Below are 27,177 nucleotides of genomic sequence, written 5' to 3'. Positions count from 1 at the left end.
AGCATTTTGGGGCATCCTGAGATTGTGAAAGGTCATTCTTTTTTCCAAGAAGAATTTTGAGCAGAAGCATGGGGGAAAGTGGTCCTTCATAGGAACATAGAATATAGGAACAGGAATAGGCCTTTCATCCCTCGAGCCTGTTCAGTGAGATCATGGCTGATCTGCACCCTAACTCCATATACCCATCTTTGGCCCATATCCCTTAATATCTTTAGTTAACAAAAAGCTATCAATCTCTGATTTAATATTAACAATTGATCTAGCATCAGTTGCCGTTTGTGGAAGAAAGTTCCAAACTTCTACCACCGTTTGTGTGTAGAAGTGTTTCCTAATTTCACTCCTGAATGGTCTGGCTCTAATTTTTAGACTATTCCCCTAGTCCTAGAATCTCCAACCAGCAGAAATAATTTCTCTCCATCTACCTTATCTATTCCCCTTAATATCCCGAAAACTTCGATCAGATCACTCTTCTAAATTCTAGGGAATACAACCCTAATTTGTGTAACGGTGTGACTCCTGCCTGTTACATTTAGAATAACTCCACAAGACTGTATATCTTAAGCTCAAACTGCTGTGACCTTGGTGTCTTTATTTTAACTCCAGAGTGAGGAAGCAGCATGGTAGACTGCCTTTTATACCTGCTTGCCCAGGGTGTGCAGGTGACCCTTGGGTCTCCCACAGGTGCACCCCCTGGTGGCAAGTCTTACACATTGGTAATGTTTAAATACATAATATCATTCCCTCCAAAGTCTTAGATACAAGTTATTTACAAGTTGAGGCGATCCGGGGCTCTGCGTTCCCGGGTTGATCGCCTGAGTTGAAGTCCTGGTATGGGTGAGTTGGTCGGATCATTGCTGCACTGCGATGTGGCTGGTCTGATCGGACTGTCGGGCGTGGTGGGTTCATCCTCGTGGCTGACCGCGAGGTTGTTTGCTGGTTGGGTGTGTGTGGGTGGATCAATGATGGTAATGTCCTCTTCAAACTGTTATTGATTGTCAGTGAACCGCAGTTTGGTCTGATCCAAGTGCTTTCTGCACGTTTGTCCGTTCAAAAGTTTGACAACAAACACTCTATTCCCCTCCTTGGCCAACACAGTGCCAGCAACCCATTTAGGACCATGACCATAATTAACAACAAACACAGGGAGGCGGGAGTCGAGAGAGGCAGCGGCTTATAAAAGGCTCAGCAGTCCGGGGAGCGTCGAGAGAGGCGGGAGTCGAGAGAGGCAGCGGCCTATAAAAGGCTCAGCAGTCCGGGGAGCGTCGAGAGAGGCGGGAGTCGAGAGAGGCAGCGGCCTATAAAAGGCTCAGCAGTCCGGGGAGCGTCGAGAGAGGCAGGAGTCGAGAGAGGCGTACCGGTGCAGCTCCAGCTGAGAGAAGTCAAAAAAGAAGTAGAAAGAAATCAAAAGGTGACGTCACGGCCAACGTGGTAAGTGATTGGCTGCTGATTGGTGAGTAGTTTTTCTTTTTCTTTATTAATCAGTAACTTTTAACATTGTTGTCGGCAATTTAAGTGTATCTAAGGGTTAAGTCATGGCAGGACAGCTCGGTCACGTGATATGCTCCTCCTGTACCATGTGGGAACACGGGGACAACACCAGTGTCCCTGACGACTACATGTGCGGGAAGTGTGTCCACCTCCGGCTACTGACGGTCCGCGTTGCGGAGTTGGAGCTGAAGGCGGATTCACTCTGGAGCATCCACGATGCTGAGAATGACGTGAGTATCACGTGTAGCGAGTTGGTCTTACCGCAGGAGAAGGGTCCACAGCCAGCGAGGGAATGGAAGACCAGCAGGAAGAGTAGTGCAAGGAAGGTAGTGCAGGGGTCCCCTGTGGTCATCCCACTGCAAAACAGATACACTGCTTTGAGTGCTGTTGAGGGGGATGACTCATCAGGAGCGGGCAACAGCAGCCAAGTTCATGGCACCGTGGCTGGCTCTGTTGCACAGGAGGGCAGGAAAAAGAGTGGGCGAGCGATAGTGATAGGGGATTCAATTGTAAGGGGAATAGATAGGCGTTTCTGCGGCCGCAACCGAGACTCCAGGATGGTATGTTGCCTCCCTGGTGCAAGGGTCAAGGATGTCTCGGAGCGGGTGCAGGACATTCTAAAAAGGGAGGGAGAACAGCCAGTTGTCGTGGTGCACGTTGGTACCAATGACATAGGTAAAAAAAGGGATGAGTTCCTACGAAATGAATTTAAGGAGCTAGGAGCTAAATTAAAAAGTAGGACCTCAAAAGTAGTAATCTCGGGATTGCTACCAGTGCCACGTGCTAGTCAGAGTAGGAATCGCAGGATAGCTCAGATGAATACGTGGCTTGAGCAAAGGTGCAGCAGGGAGGGATTCAAATTCCTGGGGCATTGGAACCGGTTCTGGGGGAGGTGGGACCAGTACAATCCGGACGGTCTGCACCTGGGCAGAATCGGAACCAATGTCCTCGGGGGAGTGTTTGCTAGTGCTGTTGGGGAGGAGTTAAACTAATATGACAGGGGGATGGGAACCAATACAGGGAGATAGAGGGAAACAAAAAGGAGGCAAAAACAAAAGACCGAAAGGAGATGAGGAAAAGTGGAGGGCAGAGAAACCCAAGGCAAAGAACAAAAAGGGCCATTGTACAGCAAAATTCTAAAAGGACAGAGGGTGTTAAAAAAACAAGCCTAAAGGCTTTGTGTCTTAATGCAAGGAGTATCCGCAATAAGGTGGATGAATTAACTGTGCAAATAGATGTTAACAAATATGATGTGATTGGGATTACGGAGACGTGGCTCCAGGATGATCAGGGCTGGGAACTCAACATCCAGGGGTATTCAACATTCAGGAAGGATAGAATAAAAGGAAAAGGAGGTGGGGTAGCATTGCTGGTTAAGGAGGAGATTAAGGCAATAGTTAGGAAGGACATTAGCTTGGATGATGTGGAATCTATATGGGTAGAGCTGCAGAACACCAAAGGGCAAAAAACGTTAGTGGGAGTTGTGTACAGACCTCCAAACAGTAGTAGTGATGTTGGGGAGGGCATCAAACATGAAATTAGGGGTGCGTGCAATAAAGGTGCAGCAGTTATAATGGGTGACTTTAATATGCACATAGATTGGGCTAACCAAACTGGAAACAATACGGTGGAGGAGGATTTTCTGGAGTGCATAAGGGATGGTTTTTTAGACCAATATGTCGAGGAACCAACTAGGGGGGAGGCCATCTTAGACTGGGTGTTAGGTAATGAGAGAGGATTAATTAGCAATCTCATTGTGCGAGGCCCCTTGGGGAAGAGTGACCATAATATGGTGGAATTCTGCATTGGGATGGAGAATGAAACAGTCAATTCAGAGACCATGGTCCAGAACTTAAAGAAGGCTAACTTTGAAGGTATGAGGCGTGAATTGGCTGGGATGGATTGGCGAATGATACTTAAGGGGTTGACTGTGGATGGGCAATGGCAGACATTTAGAGACCGCATGGATGAACTACAACAATTGTACATTCCTGTCTGGCATAAAAATAAAAAAGGGAAGGTGGCTCAACCGTGGCTATCAAGGGAAATCAGGGATAGTATTAAAGCCAAAGAAGTGGCATACAAATTGGCCAGAAATAGCAGCGAACCTGGGGACTGGGAGAAATTTAGAACTCAGCAGAGGAGGACAAAGGGTTTGATTAGGGCAGGGAAAATGGAGTATGAGAAGAAGCTTGCAGGGAACATTAAGACGGATTGCAAAAGTTTCTATAGATATGTAAAGAGAAAAAGGTTAGTAAAGACAAACGTAGGTCCGCTGCAGTCAGAATCAGGGGAAGTCATAACGGGGAACAAAGAAATGGCGGACCAATTGAACAAGTACTTTTGTTCGGTATTCACGAAGGAGGACACGAACAACCTTCCGGTTATAAAAGAGGTCGGGGGATCTAGTAAGGAGGAGGAACTGAGGGAAATCCTTATTAGCCGGGAAATTGTGTTGGGGAAATTGATGGGATTGAAGGCCGATAAATCCCCAGGGCCTGATGGACTGCATCCCAGAGTACTTAAGGAGGTGGCCTTGGAAATAGTGGATGCGTTGACAGTCATTTTCCAACATTCCATTGACTCTGGATCAGTTCCTATGGAGTGGAGGGTAGCCAATGTAACCCCACTTTTTAAAAAAGGAGGGAGAGAGAAAACAGGGAATTATAGACCGGTCAGCCTGACATCGGTAGTGGGTAAAATGATGGAATCAATTATTAAGGATGTCATAGCAGTGCATTTGGAAAGAGGTGACATGATAGGTCCAAGTAAGCATGGATTTGTGAAAGGGAAATCATGCTTGACAAATCTTCTGGAATTTTTTGAGGATGTTTCCAGTAGAGTGGATAAGGGAGAACCAGTTGATGTGGTATATTTGGACTTTCAGAAGGCGTTCGACAAGGTCCCACACAAGAGATTGATGTGCAAAGTTAGAGCACATGGGATTGGGGGTAGTGTACTGACATGGATTGAGAACTGGTTGTCAGACAGGAAGCAAAGAGTAGGAGTAAATGGGTACTTTTCAGAATGGCAGGCAGTGACTAGTGGGGTACCGCAAGGTTCTGTGCTGGGGCCCCAGCTGTTTACACTGTACATTAAGGATTTAGATGAGGGGATTAAATGTAGTATCTCCAAATTTGCGGATGACACTAAGTTGGGTGGCAGTGTGAGCTGCGAGGAGGATGCTGTGAGGCTGCAGAGCGACTTGGATAGGTTAGGTGAGTGGGCAAATGCATGGCAGATGAAGTATAATGTGGATAAATGTGAGGTTATCCACTTTGGTGGTAAAAACAGAGAGACAGACTATTATCTGAATGGTGACAGATTAGGAAAAGGGGAGGTGCAAAGAGACCTGGGTGTCATGGTACATCAGTCATTGAAGGTTGGCATGCAGGTGCAGCAGGCGGTTAAGAAAGCAAATGGCATGTTGGCCTTCATAGCAAGGGGATTTGAGTACAGGGGCAGGGAGGTGTTGCTACAGTTGTACAGGGCATTGGTGAGGCCACACCTGGAGTATTGTGTACAGTTTTGGTCTCCTAACCTGAGGAAGGACATTCTTGCTATTGAGGGAGTGCAGCGAAGGTTCACCAGACTGATTCCCGGGATGGCGGGACTGACCTATCAAGAAAGACTGGATCAACTGGGCTTGTATTCACTGGAGTTCAGAAGAATGAGAGGGGACCTCATAGAAACATTTAAAATTCTGACGGGGTTAGACAGGTTAGATGCAGGAAGAATGTTCCCAATGTTGGGGAAGTCCAGAACCAGAGGTCACAGTCTAAGGATAAGGGGTAAGCCATTTAGGACCGAGATGCGGAGGAACTTCTTCACGCAGAGAGTGGTGAACCTGTGGAATTCTCTACCACAGAAAGTTGTTGAGGCCAATTCACTAAATATATTCAAAAAGGAGTTAGATGAGGTCCTTACTACTAGGGGGATCAAGGGGTATGGCGAGAAAGCAGGAATGGGGTACTGAAGTTGAATGTTCAGCCATGAACTCATTGAATGGCGGTGCAGGCTAGAAGGGCCGAATGGCCTACTCCTGCACCTATTTTCTATGTTTCTATGTTTCTATTAACTTCAATGTCGCGTGATACAGCCGCGCGATCGTGGTACATGTTATGCCGGTGACGCTGGGTTTCTACATGATCAACTGAGATCTGGGTGGACTAAGGAGAGCCTGGTTTTGCATGCTCTCTTCATTAGCAATTGTGCAGGGGGAACCCCGGTAAGCGAGTGGGGTCGTGTGCGGTAGCTGAGCAGAATCTGAGATAACTGTGTCTGCAGGGAACCACCCGTCATGCGTTTCAAGCTCTGCCTGATGGTTTGGACTGCCTGTTCCGCTTGACCATTGGATGTGGGCTTAAACGACGCAGACCTGATATGCTTGATGCCATTGCGGGTCATGAACTCGTTGAATTCTGAGCTGGTGAAGCATGGTCCATTGTCACTAACAAGGACGTCGGGCAAACCCTGGGTGGCGAACATGGCCCGGAGGCTTTCAATGGTGGCAGTGGACGTACATGACGACATCATTTTACATTCAATCCATATAGAGTAAGCGTCCACTGCTACTAGGAACATCTTTTCTAGAAAGGGGCCAGCGAAATCTATGTGGACCCTTGACCACGGTTTGGAGGGCCATGACCACAGACTCAGTGGGGCCTCCCTTGGTGCATTACTCAACCTTGAGCAAGTGTTGCATTGGTGTACGCATGACTCCAATTCCGAGTCAATGCCGGACCACCAAACATGCGACCTGGCGATAGCCTTCCTCATGATTATGCCTGGGTGGATAATGTGAAGGTCGCGTATTAACGTTTCCCTGTCTTTGTTTGGCAATATTACACATAGCCATAGGAGGCAGTCCGACTGGATGGACATTTCGTCCTTGCGTCGGTGGAACGGCTTCATTTCGCCTTGCATTTCCCCTGGAACCGCCGACCAGCTCCCATTGAGGACACAGCTTTTTACTAGTGATAGCACCGGGTCCTGGCTAGTCCAGGTCCTGATCTGGCGAGCCGTGACAGGTAACACCTCGCTCTCAAAAGCATCCATTGCAAGAAGCAAGTCTGTGGGTTGCGCCTTTTCCACCCCGGTGGTGGGCAATGGTAGCCGACTGAGAGCATCCGTACAGTGCTCAGTGCTTGGTCTGTGATGGATTACAGAATCATACGCAGATAATATTAGTGCCCATCTTTGGATGCGGGATGAAGCATTGGTGTCAATACTTTTGCTTTCTGAGAACAACGAAATGAACGGCTTGTGGTCAGTTTTGAGCTCGAACTGGAGCCCAAATAGGTATTGGTGCATTTCCTTAACCCCGTATACGCATGCTAATGCTTCTTTTTCAACCATACTGTAGGCTTTTTCAGCATTAGATAAGCTTCTGGATGCATATGCAACCGGTTGCAGTTTGCCTGACCCATTGGCTTGCTGTAACACACAACCGACCCCGTACGATGATGCATCACAAGCTAGTACTAAACGTTTACAAGTAGCTTGTTAGAACACAGCAGGTTTTTGGCCTTGTTAAAGGCTGTCTCTTGAGCTTTACCCCAAACCCAGTCATCACCCTTGCGTAGCAATAAATGCAATGGTTCCAGCAAAGTGCTCAACCCCGGTAGCAAGTTACCAAAATAGTTGAGGAGTCCCAGGAACGAACGCAGCTACGTCACATTCTGTGGTCTGGGTGCATTCTTGATGGCCTCCGTCTTGGAGTCCGTGGGACTGATGCCGTCCGCCGCAATCTTTCTCCCCAGAAATTCTACCTCTGGCGCCAGGAAAGCACACTTGGAGCGTTTCAACCTGAGTCCCAATCTGTCAAGTCGCTTGAGAACTTCTTCCAGGTTGTGCAAGTGTTCGATGGTGTTGCGGCCACTGATCAAGATGTCGTCTCACGGAACTGATTTCAGCAGACTCTCCATGTTCCTCTGGAAGATGGTCACCGCCCAGCAAATCCCAAAGGGGCATCTGCGGTATAGGAACAGTCCTCTGTTCGTGTTGATGCACGTCATTCTTTTCGAAGGTTCAGCCAGCTCCTGTGTCATGTAAGCAGAGGTTAGATCTAGCTTGGTGAACGACTTCCCCCCTGCTAGCATTGCAAACAGGTCATCTGCTTTTTGTAGTGGGTACTGGTCCTGTAATGAGACTCGATTGATCGTTACCTTGTAGTCCCCGCAGATTCTGACCATCCCGTCGCTCTTCAACACCGGAACAATTGGACTGGCCCACTCGTTGAACTCGACTGGCAATATAATCCCCTCTCGTTGAAGTCTGTCCAGCTCGATCTCGACCTTCTCTCGCATCATGTATGGAACTGCTCGTGCCTTGTAATGAATGGGTCGTGTATCAGGAAGTAATTGGATCTGCACTTTGGCGCCTGTGAAATTGCCGACGTCTGGCTCGAATAACGACGAAAATTGGTTTAGCACTTGGGCGCACGAGGCATCATCCTCCCAAGATAGTGTTTTGATGTCGTCCCAGTTCCATTGGATCTTTCCTAGCCAGCTTCTGCTGAACAGCGTTGGGCCATCACCTGGTACAATCCATAGTGGTAAATCATGCACAGCTCCATAGAAACATAGAAACATAGAAAATAGGTGCAGGAGCAGGCCATTCAGCCCTTCTAGCCTGCACCGCCATTCAATGAGTTCATGGCTGAACATGAAACTTCAGTACCCCCTTCCTGCTTTCTCGCCATAACCCTTGATCCCCCGAGTAGTAAGGACTTCATCTAACTCCCTTTTGAATATATTTAGTGAATTGGCCTCAACTACTTTCTGTGGTAGAGAATTCCACAGGTTCACCACTCTCTGGGTGAAGAAGTTTCTCCTCATCTCGGTCCTAAATGGCTTACCCCTTATCCTCAGACTGTGACCCCTGGTTCTGGACTTCCCCAACATTGGGAACATTCTTTCTGCATCTAACCTGTCTAAACCCGTCAGAATTTTAAACGTTTCTATGAGGTCCCCTCTCATTCTTCTGAACTCCAGTGAATACAAGCCCAGTTGATCCAATCTTTCTTGATAGGTCAGTCCCGCCATCCCGGGAATCAGTCTGGTGAACCTTCGCTGCACTCCCTCAATAGCAAGAATGTCCTTCCTCAAGTTAGGAGACCAAAACTGTACACAATACTCCAGGTGTGGCCTCACCAAGGCCCTGTACAACTGTAGCAACACCTCCCTGCCCCTGTATTCAAATCCCCTCGCTATGAAGGCCAACATGCCATTTGCTTTCTTAACCGCCTGCTGTACCTGCATGCTAACCTTCAATGACTGATGTACCATGACACCCAGGTCTCGTTGCACCTTCCCTTTTCCTAATCTGTCACCATTCAGATAATAGTCTGTCTCTCTGTTTTTACCACCAAAGTGGATAACCTCACATTTATCCACATTATACTTCATCTGCCATGCATTTGCCCACTCACCTAACCTATCCAAGTCACTCTGCAGCCTAATAGCATCCTCCTCGCAGCTCACACTGCCACCCAACTTAGTATCATCCGCAAATTTGGAGATACTGCATTTAATCCCCTCGTCTAAATCATTAATGTACAATGTAAACAGCTGGGGCCCCAGCACAGAACCTTGCGGCACTCCACTAGTCACTGCCTGCCATTCTGAAAAGTACCCGTTTACTCCTACTCTTTGCTTCCTGTCTGACAACCAGTTCTCAATCCACGTCAGCACACTACCCCCAATCCCATGTGCTTTAACTTTGCACATTAATCTCTTGTGTGGGACCTTGTCGAAAGCCTTCTGAAAGTCCAAATATACCACATCAACTGGTTCTCCTTTGTCCACTTTACTGGAAACATCCTCAAAAAATTCCAGAAGATTTGTCAAGCATGATTTCCCTTTCACAAATCCATGCTGACTTGGACCTATCATGTCACCATTTTCCAGATGCACTGCTATGACATCCTTAATAATTGATTCCATCATTTTACCCACTACTGAGGTCAGGCTGACCGGTCTATAATTCCCTGTTTTCTCTCTCCCTCCTTTTTTAAAAAGTGGGGTTACATTGGCTACCCTCCACTCCATAGGAACTGATCCAGAGTCAATGGAATGTTGGAAAATGACTGTCAATGCATCCGCTATTTCCAAGGCCACCTCCTTAAGTACTCTAGGATGCAGTCCATCAGGCCCTGGGGATTTATCGGCCTTCAATCCCATCAATTTCCCCAACACAATTTCCCGACTAATAAAGATTTCCCTCAGTTCCCCCTCCTTACTAGACCCTCCGACCCCTTTTATATCCGGAAGGTTGTTTGTATCCTCCTTAGTGAATACCGAACCAAAGTACTTGTTCAATTGGTCTGCCATTCCTTTGTTCCCCGTTATGACGTCCCCTGATTCTGACTGCAGGGGACCTACATTTGTCTTCACCAACCTTTTTCTCTTTACATACCTATAGAAACTTTTGCAACCCGCCTTAATGTTCCCTGCAAGCTTCTTCTCGTACTCCATTTTCCCTGCCCTAATAAACCCTTTGTCCTCCTCTGCTGAGTTCTAAATTTCTCCCAGTCCCCAGGTTCGCTGCTATTTCTGGCCAATTTGTATGCCACTTGTATGCCAATTTGTATGCCATCATACGATACCTTCACTGCCACACTGCCAATGACTGGTATGAGCTCTTCGGTGTAAGTGCGCAGCTTGGTGTGGATCGGGCTTAGTTTTGGCCTTTGTGCCTTGTTGCCCCATAGTTTCTCAAAGGCCTTCTGGCTCATAATTGAATGATTCTCTCCTGTGTCCAATTCCATGGAAACTGGAATGCTGTTTAATTTGACTTTTAACATTATTGGAGGGCTTTTGGTGGTGAAGGTGTGTACCCCATACACTTTGGCCTTGGCTTGAGTTGCCTCTCTTACTCATTCAGCGTCAGCTGCTCCGGATCGGTATCTCCTGCCGACTCTGCCACGTGGTGAGTCACAGCATGTCTGCACATTCGCTGGAGGTGCCCCATTGTTCCACAGTCCTTGCACATGTAGTACTTGAATCGACATTGATGGGCTCGATGATTACCCCCGCAGCGCCAACATGGTGCTAATGGATTTGCATTCACGCCCCACGGCGGACCCTGAGTCATCCTAGGTCTGATCTTTGTGGGCGTGTAGGCCCTGCCATGTACAGTTCTGCCTGCTGAAGGCATTATTTTATGCACAGTACTTGCCGGTGAGTTCCGATGCAGCAATGATATCTGTTTAGTGTTATCGTTCGTGGACATAAAAGCCTGGTCTATCGTGATGGCCTTGCTCAGATCTAGGGATTCGGCAGACAACAATTTGCGAAGAATGACCTCATGGCGACTCCAAGCACGAACAAGTCCCGCAACATTTCCCACAAAAATCCAGCAAATACGCACGGTTCCGCAAGGCTTCTTAGGTCGGCGACATAGCTCGCCATGTCCTGGCCCTCGGAGCGGTGGTGCGTATAAAAGCGATACCTGGCCATCAAGATGCTCTCCTTTGGCTTGAGGTGTTCCCGAACCAGTGTGCACAACTCTTCATATGTCTTGTCCGTTGGTTTCGTCGGTGCTAGCAGATTTTTGATGAGGCCATATATCATGGACCCGCAAACGGTGAGGAGAATCGCCTTGCGCTCTTCCTTTTCCAGCTCGTTAGCCAAGAAATACTGGTCAAGACGCTCAACGAAGGCTTCCCAATCATCACCCTCAACAAATCTCTCAAGACGGCAGCCATAACTGTGTGAAAGTTCGTGATCTGTTACTCATCGCCAATTGTTACATTTAGAATAACTCCACAAGACTGTATATGTTAAGCTCAAACTGTGGTGACCTTTATTGTAACTCCAGAGGAGGCAGCATGGTAGATTGTCTTTTATACCTGCTTGCCCAGGGTGTGCAGGTGACCCTTGGGTCTCCCACAGGTGCGCCCCCTGGTGGCAAGTCTTACACATTGGTAATGTTTACATACATAACACTGCCAATGACTGGAAGCTGTGCAGAAGCATACTGCGCATTAATCTGGAACTGGAAGCTTCTTTTTTTTCCCACAGAGCATTTTTGACTGGCATTTATCCTCACAGCCTACTTTCTCCCAGCAATTTTGAAGCAGCCCGCTCTCTCCCAACATTTTTCCCTGTTCTCTCCCAGCATTTTTGAAACAGCCTTCTCTCTCCCGGCACTTTTGAACCAGCCCGCTCCCTCCCAGCATTAAAATGTTATTTTTAACGAACCCCATGGCTCCATGACAAACTGGCAGCACGCTTTCGCAGTCCGTTGGCAGCAGTCACGTCCTTAATCTCTCCCCGTAACTAAACTAAACCCTTGAAGTCCGGGTATCATTCTGGTAAACCTACGCTGCACTCCCTCCAAGGCCAATATATCCTTCCTAAGGTGTGGTGACTAGAACGGCTCCCAGCACTCCAGGAGTAGTCTGACCAGGGTTTTGTACAGCTGCAGCATAACTTCTACCCTCGTGTATTCTAGTCCTCTAGATATAAAGCCCAGCATTCCAGTAGCCTTTTCGATTATTTTCTGTACCTGTTCACTACATTTTAATGATCTATATACCTGGATCCCCAAGACTCTTTGAACCTCCACTGTTTTTATCTTTTCACCATTTAGAAAGTACCCTGTTCTATCCTTTTTTACATTGAAATTCATTTGCACAGTTTTGCCTATTCACTTAATCTATCAATATCCTTTTGTAATTTAATGCTTTCATCTATACTGCCTACAATGCCAACTATATTTATGTAATTGGCAAATCCATATGACTTTCTATGCTATCATCTAAGTCGTTAATAAACAATGTGAATAGTTGAGGCCCCAACACAGATTCTTGTGGGACACCACTAGTCACATCCTACTAATTTTAGTACCTACTCTCTGCCCTGCTGCTCAGCCAATTTCCTAAACGTGTCAATAATTTGCTGTCAATTCTATGGACTTCTACATTAGATAACAGTCTCTTATATGGAACTTTACCAAATGCCTTCTGGAAATAACATTCATAGACATTCTCCTGTCCACTAATTTAGTTACCTCTTTAAAACATTCAATCATGGTTTGTCAGGCATGACCTATCTTTCACAAATCTATGCTGGCTCTCTCTGATCAATTGAAAATGTTCACGGTGTTCAGTCACCGTATCCTTATAGATATAATTATAGACTCTAGCAATTTCCCCGCAACTGATGTTAGGCTAACTGATCCATAATTCCCTGGTTTCCTTCTCTCGCCATTCTTAAAAAGTGGAGTGACATGCGCAATTTTCCAATCTAAAGGGATGGTTCCTGAATCGAGAGAACTTTGGACAATTATAGATAGGATATCTGCAATGTGTTGTCCAGATGCTCCTAATATATATAAAAAAATAGCCGCCTAGGGAAAAATATTTTACTGTTCCTTTTGAAATTTGGAGAATTTTTTTCCTCATGCTCCCTCTTAGTTTTCCTTATCCTGCCCTTAAACTCTTTTCTTATTTTGTCATATTCTCCTTTAGTTTTTTTCATAATTATTATTCTTATAGTTCTTAAGACTCTCCTTAATTGGTTTCTAAACTCTTGGTTTAACCATGACATCCTAAAGCTACAAGTAGCTTCCTTCTTTTTTAATGAAATATACTTACTCTGTGCCTCTGCAATTACTCTTTTTGAAAACATTCCACTGTTGTTCGACAATCCTGATTCCCAATTCCTCCTTCCACCTCACCTCTGCTAGCTCACTTCTCATCTTTCTAAACGCTGCCCTAATTCAATCTGCTGTTCTAGGTTTTGTATTGACATTTTCCCTTTCTAGTTTGATATTAAACCTGATCATATTGTCGTTACTACTCCCAAGGTGTTCACCCACATTTAGCTCATCTACCTGATCTCTTTCATTACTCAGAACCAGATCAAGCATCGTCTCTGCCCTTGTAGGCTGACTAATATACTGCTTAAGGAAGGAGTCCTATTTTAGAAACTTCATTCCCATTCTCCATTGACTCCCTCACTGCCCCAATCGATAATTAAAATATCTCCAGAACAATAGTTCTATTATTCCTATTCATCGAGTTAATCTCGCATCATAGAATCATAGAATAAGACAGCACAGAAGGAGGCCATTTGGCCCAATGTGCCTGTGCCGGCTCTTTGATAGAGCTATCCAATTAATCCCACTCCCTTGCTCTTTCCCCATAGCCTTGTAATTTATATCCCTTCATATATTTATCCAATCCTCTTTTGGATCATACTATTGAATCTGCTTCCACTACCCGTTCAAGAAGTGTATTCCAGATCATAACTTACTGTGTAAAAAAATGTTTCTTCATGTGGCCTCTAGATCTTTAGCCAATCACCTTGAATCTGTGGCTTTGGTTACCGACCCCTCTGCCACTGGAAAAAAGTGTTTCCTTATTTACTCAATCATAACCATTCATGATTTTAAACACCACTATCAAATCTCCTCTTAACCTTTTCAACCTAATCTGACTGCAGATTTCTTCTTCCATTTCCTTTGCACAATGTGGAGGTGGTAATACACCCCTACTAATGGAACAAGCTATTTTATATCTTTGCGCTCTAAACATATAGGGGAGAAATTGCTCCTTTTTAAAGGCCCGTTAGAGCCTCTGGGTGGGGCACTAACGGGGCGGAGGAGACTTTTCTTCGGGGAGTGGGTGGACGGGGAGGGGGAGGAGCTACTGCCTCCTGGGAAATTGCCACGGCATCGACACGCCCCGCGGTTAGTGCCCCGGGCCGCCATGCAACTGGCGTGTGCGGCAACCCCTCGCCACCCTGCGCCGACCCCTTACCACCCTGCGGGGAAAACAGCCCCATGGGCCATGAGGCTGGTGTGAACAGATGTCAATGCCAGCCATCCGAGGTGCTAATTAAAGGGGAGGGCGCCAGCACCCAGGGCTGCTATCTTTTTGGATTGCTGATTCTCGGGTCGGCTCCACGTTGGCAGCCCTGGCATTGTCCAGGCTGCCATCGTGCAGCTCGGCACTCCACTTTGGGTGCTGGGCTGCAGGCCCAGTCCCACGCCGCCCTGGTGGCCCAGCGGAGGCATCAGAGGCCTTTTAGAGTGAGCAGCGGTCCTCCCCTTTAAGCGAACGGAAAGGATGTTGAAGCACATCAGTGCTACGTGGAGCATCCGTGTGGTGCATCTCTAAGTCCCCCGGTAACTGCCCCCAAAGGAAGTGGAGCACGGAAGATTGCCCTTCGCTTGCTTTGAGGGGCGGTAAGCCCAATTCAGTGGCGGGAATGGGACTTTGTGCCGGGCACAGAAAGACCTGGCTCCAGACGGTTACCCCAGAGGGTGCCGGGCAATTTCATAACTCTCTCTGTAACCCTTTCTTGTCTGCGTCAACCCTCTCTACAACATGGATTGCCTCTTTAACCGATATTGGCACTCTGCCTCCTTTCTTAAATTTTCTATTCCTTCTAAATATATTATATCCCACTGTTCCATTCTTGTCCAGTTTGCAGCCAAGTTTCAGTTAATGCTATTTTTAGTTCTTTCCGTAAAATAATTACTTCCAGTTTATTTCCCGCACAGTACATCCATGTTAATCGTTGTTGATTGCTTTTTTTAAACACCATGTCTCCAATATTGGAGCCTGTAGCATGGCCGTTAAGGCCGATTTTGAAGAAACAATGGTGGCCGGGTTGCTTCCACCCGCTTCTGGCGGTTCCCGTGGCAGCCACCATTCTGGGGAGGTCGGCAACGCTCTCATTTTTTTTTTTTAATTCGTAGCCAATCTTTCCAATTCTTTGTCAAATCACAAACGCCAGAGGTCACCTTGCACACATCAAGGATCACTCTGCGCCAATGCTCTTAGCCAAAAGGCCGAGAGCCACTGCACTATTCCTGGAAGTACTGCAATACCAGGTTCGTGCCATGGAGGTGGATGGGTCAGGCCCGCCACACACCTCCGTGGAGGTGGAGGTGGATGGGTCAATCCACCCCACCCACCTCCTATTTCCAAAAAGCATAGGAGAACCACCTTCCTGATCCAGGGAGAACCACTTTGGGGTCATGGTTACTCCCCTGTCAGGTCAGTTACGCATGATCTTAGCCAAAAGGCCGAGAAGCGATGAAATGATGTTTCTGCCCAGGCTCGAACTGGGGCCCTTTCGTGTGTGAGACGAACGTGATAACCACTACACTACAGAAACCACTGCCTGACCTCGCTTGCTCCAGATATTTAGATAAGGCAGATCGTGACGTCAATGAGTGCAACGCTGATCTGACTTACGATCTGCCATTTTCGACATCGCCACTCTATTTATCACCCTCTCCTAATCATGAACAGCTGACCATGCGTTCAGCAGCAGGAAGGAGCCGCCAGCCGGATCATCAACAACTTGCAGCTGACTTGCTTTTTGATTTCTACTGACTCTGTAATGTTTGTGCAACTGTTTGGAGCTTTCGAGAGTTATTTAAAGTTGCTGAGGTGACAGGGAGTGTTGCTGCAAGTGGGGAACATCTTGCTTCTCCTTTAAAGGATTCTGCTCACACCACTTACTCCCAGTCTTGGGATCTCTACTTGCAGTTCCCCTCAATCTCGAGTATGACAGGGAGATGGAGCAGAGGCAGCGAAGAAGAGGACAAGATGCTGGAAGAGGGAGGAACATAAGAACATAAGAACATAAGAATTAGGAACAGGAGTAGGCCATCTAACCCCTCGAACCTGCTCCGCCATTCAAAAAGATCATGGCTGATCTGGCCGTGGACTCAGCTCCACTTACCCGCCCGCTCCCCATAACCCTGAATTCCCTTCTTGGTTATAAATCTATCTATCTGTGATTTGAATACATTCAATGAGCTAGCCTCAACTGCTTCCTTGGGCAGAGAATTCCACAGATTCACAACACTCTGGGAGGAGAAATTCCTTCTCAACTCGGTTTTAAATTGGCTCCCCCATATTTTGAGGCTGTGCCCCCTAGTTCTAGTCTCCCCGACCAATGGAAACAACCTCTCTGCCTCTATCTTGTCTATCCCTTTCATTATTTTAAATGTTTCTACAGTGAATCATCTCTGTACCCCCGCCAAGGCTAGTATATCCTTCCTTAAGTAAGGTGACCAAAACTGCACGCAGTACTCCAGGTGCAGCCCACCAATACCCTATACAGTTGCAGAAAGACCTCCCTGCTTTTGTACTCCATCCCTCTCGCAATGAAGGCCAACATTCCATTCGCCTTCCTGATTACCTGCTGCACCTGCAAACTAACTTTTTGGGATTCATGCACAAGGACCCCCAGGTCCCTCTGCACCGCAGCATGTTGTAATTTCTCCCCATTCAAATAATATTCCTTTTTACTGTTTTTTTTTCCAAGGTGGATGACCTCACCTTTTCCGACATTGTATTCCATCTGCCAAACCTTAGCTCACTCGCTTAACCTATCTAAATCTCTTTGCAGCCTCTCTGTGTCCTCTACACAACCCGCTTTCCCACTAATCTTAGTGTCATCTGCAAATTTTGTTACACTACACTCTGTCCCCTCTTCCAGGTCGTCTATGTATATTGTAAACAGTTGTGGTCCCAGCACCGATCCCTGTGGCACACCACTAACCACAGATTTCCAACCTGAAAAGGACCCATTTATCCTGACTCTCTGCTTTCTGTTAGCCAGCCAATTCTCGATCCATGTTAATACATTTCCTCTGACTCCGCGTATCTTTATCTTCTGCAGTAACCTTTTGTGTGGCACCTTATCGAATGCCATTTGGAAATCTAAATACACCACATCCATCGGTACACCTCTATCCACCATTCTCGTTATATCCTCAAAGAATTCCAGTAAATTAGTTAAACATGATTTCCCCTTCATGAATCCATGTTGCGTCTGATTGATTGCACTATTCCTATCTAGATGTCCCGCTATTTCTTCCTTAATGATAGCTTCAAGCATTTTCCCCACTACAGATGTTAAACTAACCGGCCTATAGTTACCTGCCTTTTGTCTGTCCCCTTTTTTAAACAGAGGCGTTACATTAGCTGCTTTCCAATCCGCTGGTACCTCCCCAGATTCCAGAGAATTTTGGTAGATTATAACGAATGCATCTGCTATAACTTCCGCCATCTCTTTTAATACCCTGGGATGCATTTCATCAGGACCAGGAGACTTGTCTACCTTGAGTCCCATTAGCCTGTCCAGCACTACCCCACTAGTGATAGTGATAGTCTCAAGTTCCTCCCTTCCCACATTCCTGTGACCAGAAATTTTTGGCATGGTTTTTGTGTCTTCCACTGTGAAGACCGAAGCAAAATAATTGTTCAAGGTCTCAGCCATTTCCACATTTCCCATTATTAAATCCCCCTTCTCATCTTCTAAGGGACCAACATTTACTTTAGTCACTCTCTTCCGTTTTATATATCGGTAAAAGCTTTTACTATCTGTTTTTATGTTTTGCACAAGTTTACTTTCATAATCTATCTTTCCTTTCTTTATTGCTTTCTTAGTCATTCTTTGCTGTTGTTTAAAATTTTCCCAATCTTCGAGTTTCCCATTAACCTTGGCCACCTTATACGCATTGTTTTTTAATTTGATACTCTCCTTTATTTCCTTGGTTATCCACGGCTGGTTATTCCTTTTCTTACCGCCCTTCTTTTTCACTGGAATATATTTTTGTTGAGCATTATGAAAGAGCTCCTTAAAAGTCCTCCACTGTTCCTCAATTGTGCCACCGTTTAGTCTGTGTTCCCAGTCTACTTTAGCTAACTCTGCCCTCATCCCACTGTAGTCCCCTTTGTTTAAGCATAGTACGCTCGTTTGAGACACTACTTCCTCACCCTCAATCTGTATTACAAATTCAACTATACTGTGATCACTCATTCCGAGAGGATCTTTTACTAGGAGATTGTTTATTATTCCTGTCTCATTACACAGGACCAGATCTAAGATAGCTTGCTCCCTTGTAGGTTCTGTAACATACTGTTCTAAGAAACAATCCCGTATGCATTTTATGAATTCCTCCTCAAGGCTACCCCCTGTGATTTGATTTGACCAATCGATATGTAGGTTAAAATCCCCCATGATTACTGCCGTTCCTTTTTCACATGCCTCCATTATTCCCTTGATTATTGCCCGCCCCACCGTGAAGTTATTATTTGGGGGCCGATAAACTACGCCCACCAGTGACTTTTTCCCCTTACTATCTCTAATCTCCACCCACAATGATTCAACATTTTGTTCATTCGAGCCAATATCGTCTCTCACAACTGCCCTGATATCATCTTTTATTAACAGAGCTACCCCACCTCCTTTCCCTTCTTGTCTATCTTTCCGAATCGTCAGATACCCCTGTATGGTTAATTCCCAGTCTTGGCCACCCTTTGCTTTTTCTCCCAGCTGGAGCTGCACAAACTGGGCCTTTTGTCGGCCTCACCAACGCCATGAACTCCCGCCTCTGACTGCCACTGCCGCCACCTCTCGCTGCCGCTGGGCCTTTATAGGCCTCATCACGCACCTCGAGCTCCCGCCTCCGATCTGCCGCCGCCTCTCGCAGCCGCTGGGCCTTTATAGGCAGGAGGGCAGGAGGGTTCTCAGCAGGAGACCATACCCACCTAGGATCTTCTGAGAGCACTTCTCCTACCTGCACTTAAGCCAGCAGCAGTGTATTTACAGAACCCTGCCACCTCCTGCTACCACACCTGCAGCCTCAGAGCAGGTCGACGACGGCTCTTCCAGTGGCCCTCAAGGTCACCATTGCCCTCAGTTTTTTCACCACCGGTTCCTTCCAGTCTGGAGCAGGAGACATAGCTAACATCTCCCAGTTCACCGTCCGTCGCTGCATCCGGGAGATCACAGAGGCTCTCCACACCAGGAGAAGAGACTTCATTGTTTGCAGATGATACTAAAATCGGCTGTGTGGTTGATAATAAAGAAGAAAGCTGCGGACTGCAGGAAGATAGCAATCAACTGGTCAGGTGGGCCGAACAATGGCAAATGGAATTTAATCCAGAGAAGTGTAAGGTTATGCATTTTGGGAAGGCTAACAAGGAAAGGGAATACACATTAAATGGTAGGATACTCAGAAGTATAGAGGAACAAAGGGATCTTGGAGTACAGGTCCACAGATCCCTGAAAGTAGCAGACCAGGTGGATAAGGTGGTTAAGAAGGCATACGGAATGCTTGCCTTTATTAGCCGAGGCATAGAATACAAGAGTAGGGAGGTTATGCTTGAACTGTATAAAACACTGGTTAGGCCACTGCTGGAGTACCGTGTGCAGTTCTGGTCACTGCATTACAGGAAGGATGTGATTGCACTGGAGAGGGTACAGAAGAGATTTACAAGGATGTTGCCAGGAGTGGAGAATCTAAGCTATGAGGACAGATTAGATAGGCTGAATTTGTTTTCATTGAAACAGAGGAGGCTGAGGGGAGACCTCATTGAGGTATATAAAATTATGAGGGGCCTAGATATAGTGGATAGAAAGGGCCTATTTCCCTTAGCAGAGGGGGGATCAACAACCAGGGGGCATACATTTAAAGTAATTGGTAGAAAATTTAGAGGGGAAATTTCTTCACACAAAGGCTTGTAGGGGTCTGCAACGCACTGCCTGAAAGGGTGGTAGAAGCAGAAACTCTCACTACATTTAAAAAGTAGTTGGAGGTGCACTTGAAGTGCCATAACCTGCAGGGTTACGGTCCTAGAGCTGGAAAGTGGGATTGGGGTGGATAGCCTCTTGTTGGCCAGCACGGACACGATGGGCCGAAATGGCCTCCTTCCGTGCTGTAAACTTCTATGATGATGATTGTCTTCTCCTTAAACAGAGAGAAGCAGGAGGAGCGCATATTGGGCTTCCCCATGGTGCAGGGCATCATTGACTGCACACATGTGGCTTTGAGGGCACAGCATATCAATCCTAAGATGTTCTGTAAACGCAAAGGCAACCACTCACTTAATGTGCAGTTGTTGTGTAACCATGCCCAGCACACCATGATGGTGAATGCCCGCTATCCTGGCAGCAGTCATAATGCCTTCATCTTGAGCCAGCAATCTTCCAGCCACCACGTCAAACCTGAGTGTGGCTGCTCAGAGACAAGGGCTAACTGCTCTGCACCTGGCTGATGATTCCCCTCCACAACCCCACCACTTACGGCCAGCACTGATACAATGACAGTCATGCTGCCACGAGGAATGTCATCGAGCAGACCATCGGAGTGCTCAAGCAACGGTTCCGCTGCCTTGACCGCTCGGGAGGAGCCCTCCAGTACATGCCAGAGCAGGTGTCCCATTTCGTGATGGCATGTTACATGCTCCACAACTTGGCCATCATGGATTCCGGGACCACCTGAGGAGGAGGAGGAGGAAGAAAAGGAAAAGGAGGAAGGAAGAGGCAGGCAGCAAATCTCCATCCTGGATGGGCTGTCTGTGAGCACCTCATCAGGCTTCAGTTCCAGTGAATCAAACCCCAGATCCCCGTTACTCACCACTTCCCCATCTTACCATCCCTCTGTCACGGAACATCACAGCGTCCTCCTGGGAACAAAGCTGAAATAACAGCGACCACAAAACACACATTCCATAATTTATAAATTGATCAAATGCAAATCGAAAGAACAAAGTCAACTAATCACTCTTGTGCATTCCCTCAGTGACATCTTTCATGTGCCTTTTCCTACTCTAGTGCTCCTACGAAGTGCTGCCCCCAGTGGCTGCAGCATGGCTGGTGGAAGGCTGCTGACTTTTAGTAGAGGAGACTGCAGTTGGCCTTGCAGGATGACCTCGACCAGCTGTGGACCTAGAAGACCCGGCTGTGGATAGTGCCATCTTGGCATGGGTGGCAGCAGTCTGGGCTGGCTGGATGACAGGCAGCAGCAAAAAAACTGGTGGAGTGGCAGTGGTGCGAGTAGGAATGCTGTCATCCTGAGAGAGGACAGCAGCTTCTTGCTCCACGGAGCCACCCGGGACACTGCCTCAGCATTCCTAGCCATCTGTTGGAGCACAGAGTGTTGAGCTGCTGTGACACCCTGCAAGCCCTTTTTGACATTTGTAAACTCATCCATGGCAGCAAGCTGAGCCTGCATGAGAGCAGTCTGAGCTTCCACTGCAGCACTGAAACATTGGGTCGCTTCCGCCTGTGCTACTACAGAAGCTGCGAGATCGCCCATCTTGGTTGAGTCCACAAGTTCTCTAATGGATATGTCCATCATTTCCATCCCGGAAATTATGGGCTCTAAGCTCCGTGCGAAACTCCGTGCAATGTTGGAACCGGACTCACCCATGCTCCTTGACATTGACAAGAGGCTCTCTGGCAGGCTTGCCATTTCTATGTGCATTCCCATCACCCTTCTGCTGAAGGCCGCCCTATCGAGGGCATCATCTGAGTCCTGTGCAGCAGAACCTATGCGCAAACTTGCCCTCCGCGGAGCTAGCACCCGGACTACCCTTTCCCCCTGACCTGGCTGCAGCCCACTCGTGCCTGCTGGCTCAGCACGTGCAGATCCCACCTCTGTACTACCCTCTAAAGTACACGCAGTGCCATATTCTGAGCTGGGGTCTGCAAATGACACATGCAGTGGCAGTGTTTCTCCTCCTCCATCATTCTCCCCCTCCAGAACTTCAGGGACAGGCTGGGCTGCTGGCAGTCCTTGGATATCTGAAAGGAGAAATACACAAGGGTCGGGTTATGATGAGGGGAATGGGGGTAAAGTAAGATATCCATGCATACACCACCAGCAGCTTGTAAGTGAGAAGAGATTGTGGGATGAGGGGGCAGTGGGCTGTGAGAAGAGGGATTAATTATGAGCATACCGTCATCATCGGCAATGCGTTCCACTTCCCCGCTCACCACGGACTCTGTGACTGCCAATTATTTCAAGGATTGCTTCCTCCAGGTTGGTGAGGTTCTCAATTTTGATTGGCCCTCCATCTATCTGTGAGTGCTCCCCGCAGTTGTACTCTACCTTGGCCTGCAAGTGAAAGGGAAATGTGTCAGTGTGTGTTTGAGTGATTTGCCTGCCACAGTTGAATAGCTGACAGTGTGTGAGGTGTGAGGTAAGTGTGTGAGGGTGAGGTGAAGCTATGATTGTGTGGTGATATTTTTTTTGTGGGCATCACCAACAAGGCCAGCATTTATTGCCCATTCCTAATTGCTCTAGAGAACGTAGTGGTGAGCCAACTTTTTGAATAAGTGGCTTGTTAGACAGTTAAGAGTCAACCACATTTCTGTGAGTCTGCCATCACATATAGGCCAGTCTGGGTAACAACATCCCTAAAGGACATTAGTGAACCAGATGGGTTTTTGCGACAATCCGGTAGTTTCATGGTCACCATTACTGATACTAGTTTTTTTAATTCCAGATTTATTTAATTAATTGAATTTAAGTTCCCCAGCTGTCGTGGTAGGATTTGAACCTATGTCTCTGGATCATTTTGCACGCTTCCTGCACCACTTTGAACAGGTTGCAGGCAAGAAGCACTGCACGATGCCCCTCATCTGTTTTCGGGCCTTATCCCATTTCTAGGCCTACAACATTCCCCACGGTTTTCGTGTCTAAGCTAGCCTCTACCTTTACTTCAGTCTTATTCCCATTTATAACTTGTCCATTTGATTTCATTGATCTACTCCAGATCCCTCTTGCTAATTTGTTTGCTGCATGAATATTATCCTCATTTATTTCTCCCTTCTCTATTCTGATACTTGTTGGTTTTACTTTCCCACAATCCCTACTTTTAGTTTAAATACCTTGGGGCCGAAATTCAATGCAGCCAGCAAGCTGGTGGTGTAAAGGCCTTTTTTCCTCGATTAGCGCCACAAAGTTTGCGGTGGCCATTGGATCCAAATTCAGATTTTTGACCACAAAAAAGTGTTCCAGTCTTATTAGCCCTTCAAACCTGAAAGTTTGCAGATTTAATTGAGGCGTTATACCTACGGGAAATTCATCCTGAAGGTGATGTGCCAGCTGCTACTGCAGCACAGACACGAGGGAACGAGCGTATCGGTGCTGCTTTGGAGAGGATGGCCGCGACTCTGCAAGAGTCGACGGAGCATTTAAGTGCTGTCATAGCTAGTGGCTTTCAGACTGTAGCTGCTCACATGCAGTCTCAGCTGGATGTTCCCCGATACCTCAGTGTTGCTTTTGCGGCTGGGTCCAACACGGGTCACGGGGGACCTTCCGGTGTGGGGCCACAGCACCGACCTGAGCTCCCTCAGATGGGTGATGGTGGTATTGTGCCACCCCTGATTCAGGCTCCTCGGGCCAGGATACGGATGATGCGCTCCCTCCAGCTCACAGCATCCCTAGCCCCAAACCTGTCACTCTGCCACTGCCTCCACTCATGGCCTCGCCCGAGCCAAGTCAGACTGAACCCTCCCAGGAGGGTGTTGACCAGTCTCCAGCTGGCCCTTCCAGGCCCAAAGTTGCTCGAGGGCATCCTAGAAGGACATCTGCAGCTTCCACACTGGGAACACAGCAGCATTCCCAGACCCATGAGGGAGCCACAGGGGAGACACTGAGGCGAAGTCGCAGGTTATGTACGTGTAATATCATCAAAGGCATTACCTCAGAGTCGAAGATGACTTGCTTCCACTCTAAAAGTGAGTTCTCAGCTGGCTGAACAGTCCAATGCGGGATCTACAGTCTCTGTCACAGGTGGTTGAAGGAAAGGGTGGATGGGGAGCCTGGGTTGCCGTACTCTCCTTCCGCTGTCTGTGCTTGGTTTCTGCATACTCTTGGCAACGAGACTTGAGGTGCTCAGCGTCCTCCTGGATGCTCTTCCTCCACTTTGGGCAATCTTGGGCCAGGGATTCCTAGATGTCGGTGAGAATGTTGCACTTTGTCAAGGTGGCTTTGAGGGTGTCTTTGAAGTGTTTCCTCTGTTCACCTGGGGCTTGCTTGCCGTGTCAAGGCTCCGAGAAGAGCGCTTGCTTTGGGAGTCAGGCATGCGGACAATGTGACCTGCCCAGCGGAGCTGGTCGAGTTTGGTCAGTTCTTCGATGCTGGGGATGTTGGTCTGAGCAAGAACATTGACGTTGGTGCGTTTGTCCTCCCAATGGATTTGCAGGATCTTGCGGAGGCAGCATTGGTGGTATTTCTCAGTGCTTTGTGGTGTCTGCTGGAAATAGTCCTCATCTCTGAGCCATATAGGAGAACGGGTATCACTACTGCCCTGTAGACCAGAAGCTTGGTGCCAGATTTGAGGTCCTGGTCTTCAAAAACTCTCTTCCTCAGGTGACCGATGGCTGCACTGGCACACTGAAGGCGGTATTGGACCTTGTCATCGATGTCTTCATCATCATCATCATCATCATAGGCAATCCCTTGGAATCGAGGAAGACTTGCTTCCACTCTAAAAATGAGTCGTTAGGTGGCTGAACAGTCCAACACGAGAACCACAGTCCCTGTCACAGGTGGGACAGATAGTTGTTGAGGGAAAGGGTGAGTGGGACAGGTTTGCCGTACGCTCTTTCCGTTGCCCACGCCTGATTTCTGCATGCACTCAGCGATGAGACTCGAGGTGCACAGCGCCCTCCCGGATGCACTTCCTCCACTTAGCGCGGTCTTTAGCCAGGGACTCCCAGGTGTCAGTAGGGGTGTTGCACTTTATCAGGGAGGCTTTGAGGGTGTCCTTGTAACATTTCCTCTGCCCACCTTTGACTCGTTTGCCGTGAAGGAGTTCCGAGTAGAGCGCTTGCTTTGGGAGTCTCGTATCTGGCATGCGAACAATGTGACCTACCCAGCGGAGCTGATCAAGTGTGGTCAGTGCTTCAATGCTGGGAATTTTGGCCTGGTCAAGGATGCTAATGTTGGTGCATCTGTCCTCCCAGGGGATTTGTAGGATCTTGCGGAGACATCGTTGGTGGTATTTCTCCAGTGACTTGAGGTGTCTAATAGAAACATAGAAACATAGAAACATAGAAACATAGAAAATAGGTGCAGGAGTAGGCCATTCGGCCCTTCTAGCCTGCACCGCCATTCAATGAGTTCATGGCTGAACATGCAACTTCAGTACCCCATTCCTGCTTTCTCACCATACCCCTTGATTCCCCTAGTAGTAAGGACTTCATCTAACTCCTTTTTGAATATATTTAGTGAATTGGCCTCAACAACTTTCTGTGGTAGAGAATTCCACAGGTTCACCACTCTCTGGGTGAAGAAATTCCTCCTCATCTCAGTCCTAAATGGCTTCCCCCTTATCCTTAGACTGTGTCCCCTGGTTCTGGACTTCCCCAACATTGGGAACATTCTTCCTGCATCTAACCTGTCTAACCCTGTCAGAATTTTAAACGTTTCTATAAGGTCCCCTCTCATTCTTCTGAACTCCAGTGAATACAAGCCCAGTTGATCCAGTCTTTCTTGATAGGTCAGTCCCGCCATCCCAGGAACATGGTCCATGTCTCTGAGCCATACAGGAGGAGGGCGGGTATTACTACAGCCCAGTAGACGATGAGCTTGGTGGCAGATTTGATGGCCTGGTGGCCTGGTTTTCAAATACTCTTTTCCTCAGGCGGCCGAAGGCTGCACTGGCGCACTGGAGGCGGTGTTGAATCTTGTCGTCAATGTCTGCTCTTGTTGATAAGAGGCTCCCGAGGTGTGGGAAATGGTCCACGTTGTTCAGGGCCGCGCCGTGGACCTTGATGACTGGGGGGCAGTGCTGAGCGGCGAGGACAGGCTGGTGGAGGAGCTTTGTCTTAGGATGTTTAGCGTAAGGCCCATACTTTTGTATGCCTCAGTAAATACGGTGACTATAACTTGGAGTTCAGTCTCTGTATGTGTGCAGACGCAGGCGTTGTCCGTGTACTGTAGCTCGACGACAGAGATTGGGGCGGTCTTGGACCTGGCCTGGAGATGACAAAGGTTGAACAAATTCTCACTGGTTCTGTAGGTTAGTTCCACCCCAGTGGAGCATGGCAGCAAGGAAGATTGAGAAGAGGGTTGGGGCGATGACGCAGCCCTGTTTGACCCCGGTCCAGACGTGGATTGGGTCTGTAATGGATCCATTGATAAGGATCACAGCCTGTATGTCGTTGTGGAGCAGGTAGAGGATGGTGACGAACTTTTGGGGGCATCCGAAACAGAGGAGGACGCTGCATAGACCCTCACGGTTGACAGTGTCAAAGGCCTTTGTAAGGTCGAAGAAGGCCATGTATAAGGGCTGGTGCTGTTCCCTGCATTTTTCCTGCAGTTGTCGCTCTGTAAAAATCATGTTTGTTGTGCTCCATAGGGGACGAAATCCGCACTGTGACTCCGGGAGGAGCTCCTCAGCCACAGGGAGAAGACGGTTGAGGAGGACTCTAGCAACAACTTTCCCAGTGGCTGATAACTGGCAGATTCCTCTGTAGTTGCCGCAGTCGGACTTGTCCCCTTTTTTAAAGACGGTCACGATCTCTCGTCATCGATGTCTGCCCTTGCTGACAGTAGGCTCCCGCGGTCGGAAAATGGTCCACGTCGTCCAAAGACTCACCGTCGATTTTGATAACCGAGGGGCAGTGCTGGGTGGTGGGGTCAGGTTGGTGGAAGACCTTTGTCTTACGGATGTTTAGTGTAGGTCCATGCTTTCGTACGCTTCGGTGAAGGTGTTGATGATGGCTTGGAGTTTGGCCTCCAAGCGTGCGCAGACGCAAGCGTCGTCTGCCTACTGTATTTCGATGACAAGGAATGGGATGACCTTGGATCTAGCCTGGAGGCAACGGAGGTGGAACCGATTCCCATTTGTTGCCGCTCGGAATGCTGAGCTGGGGCGACGTTTCCAGTCTGATTTCAGTTTTCTCTCTGTGA

General features: G+C 47.8%; 1 protein-coding gene, 1 non-coding gene and 1 pseudogene across 2 annotated transcripts in view; 1 reads left to right on the top strand and 2 right to left on the bottom strand.

The window, feature by feature from the left end:
* tmie (transmembrane inner ear) overlaps positions 1 to 27,177 on the top strand; it is a 227,916-nt gene that overhangs the window by 35,342 nt on the left and 165,397 nt on the right. The gene's annotated exons all lie outside the window — the stretch shown is intronic.
* Positions 15,300 to 15,543, bottom strand: LOC139279045 (U2 spliceosomal RNA; annotated as a pseudogene).
* On the bottom strand, positions 15,551 to 15,623 carry trnav-cac (transfer RNA valine (anticodon CAC)). Its single transcript has one exon. It is a non-coding gene; the product is annotated as a tRNA-Val (tRNA).

Source organism: Pristiophorus japonicus, chromosome 1 (genome assembly GCF_044704955.1).
Source record: "Pristiophorus japonicus isolate sPriJap1 chromosome 1, sPriJap1.hap1, whole genome shotgun sequence".
Classification (NCBI taxonomy): domain Eukaryota; kingdom Metazoa; phylum Chordata; class Chondrichthyes; family Pristiophoridae; genus Pristiophorus; species Pristiophorus japonicus.
This window is presented reverse-complemented; position numbering and strand designations above follow the sequence as displayed.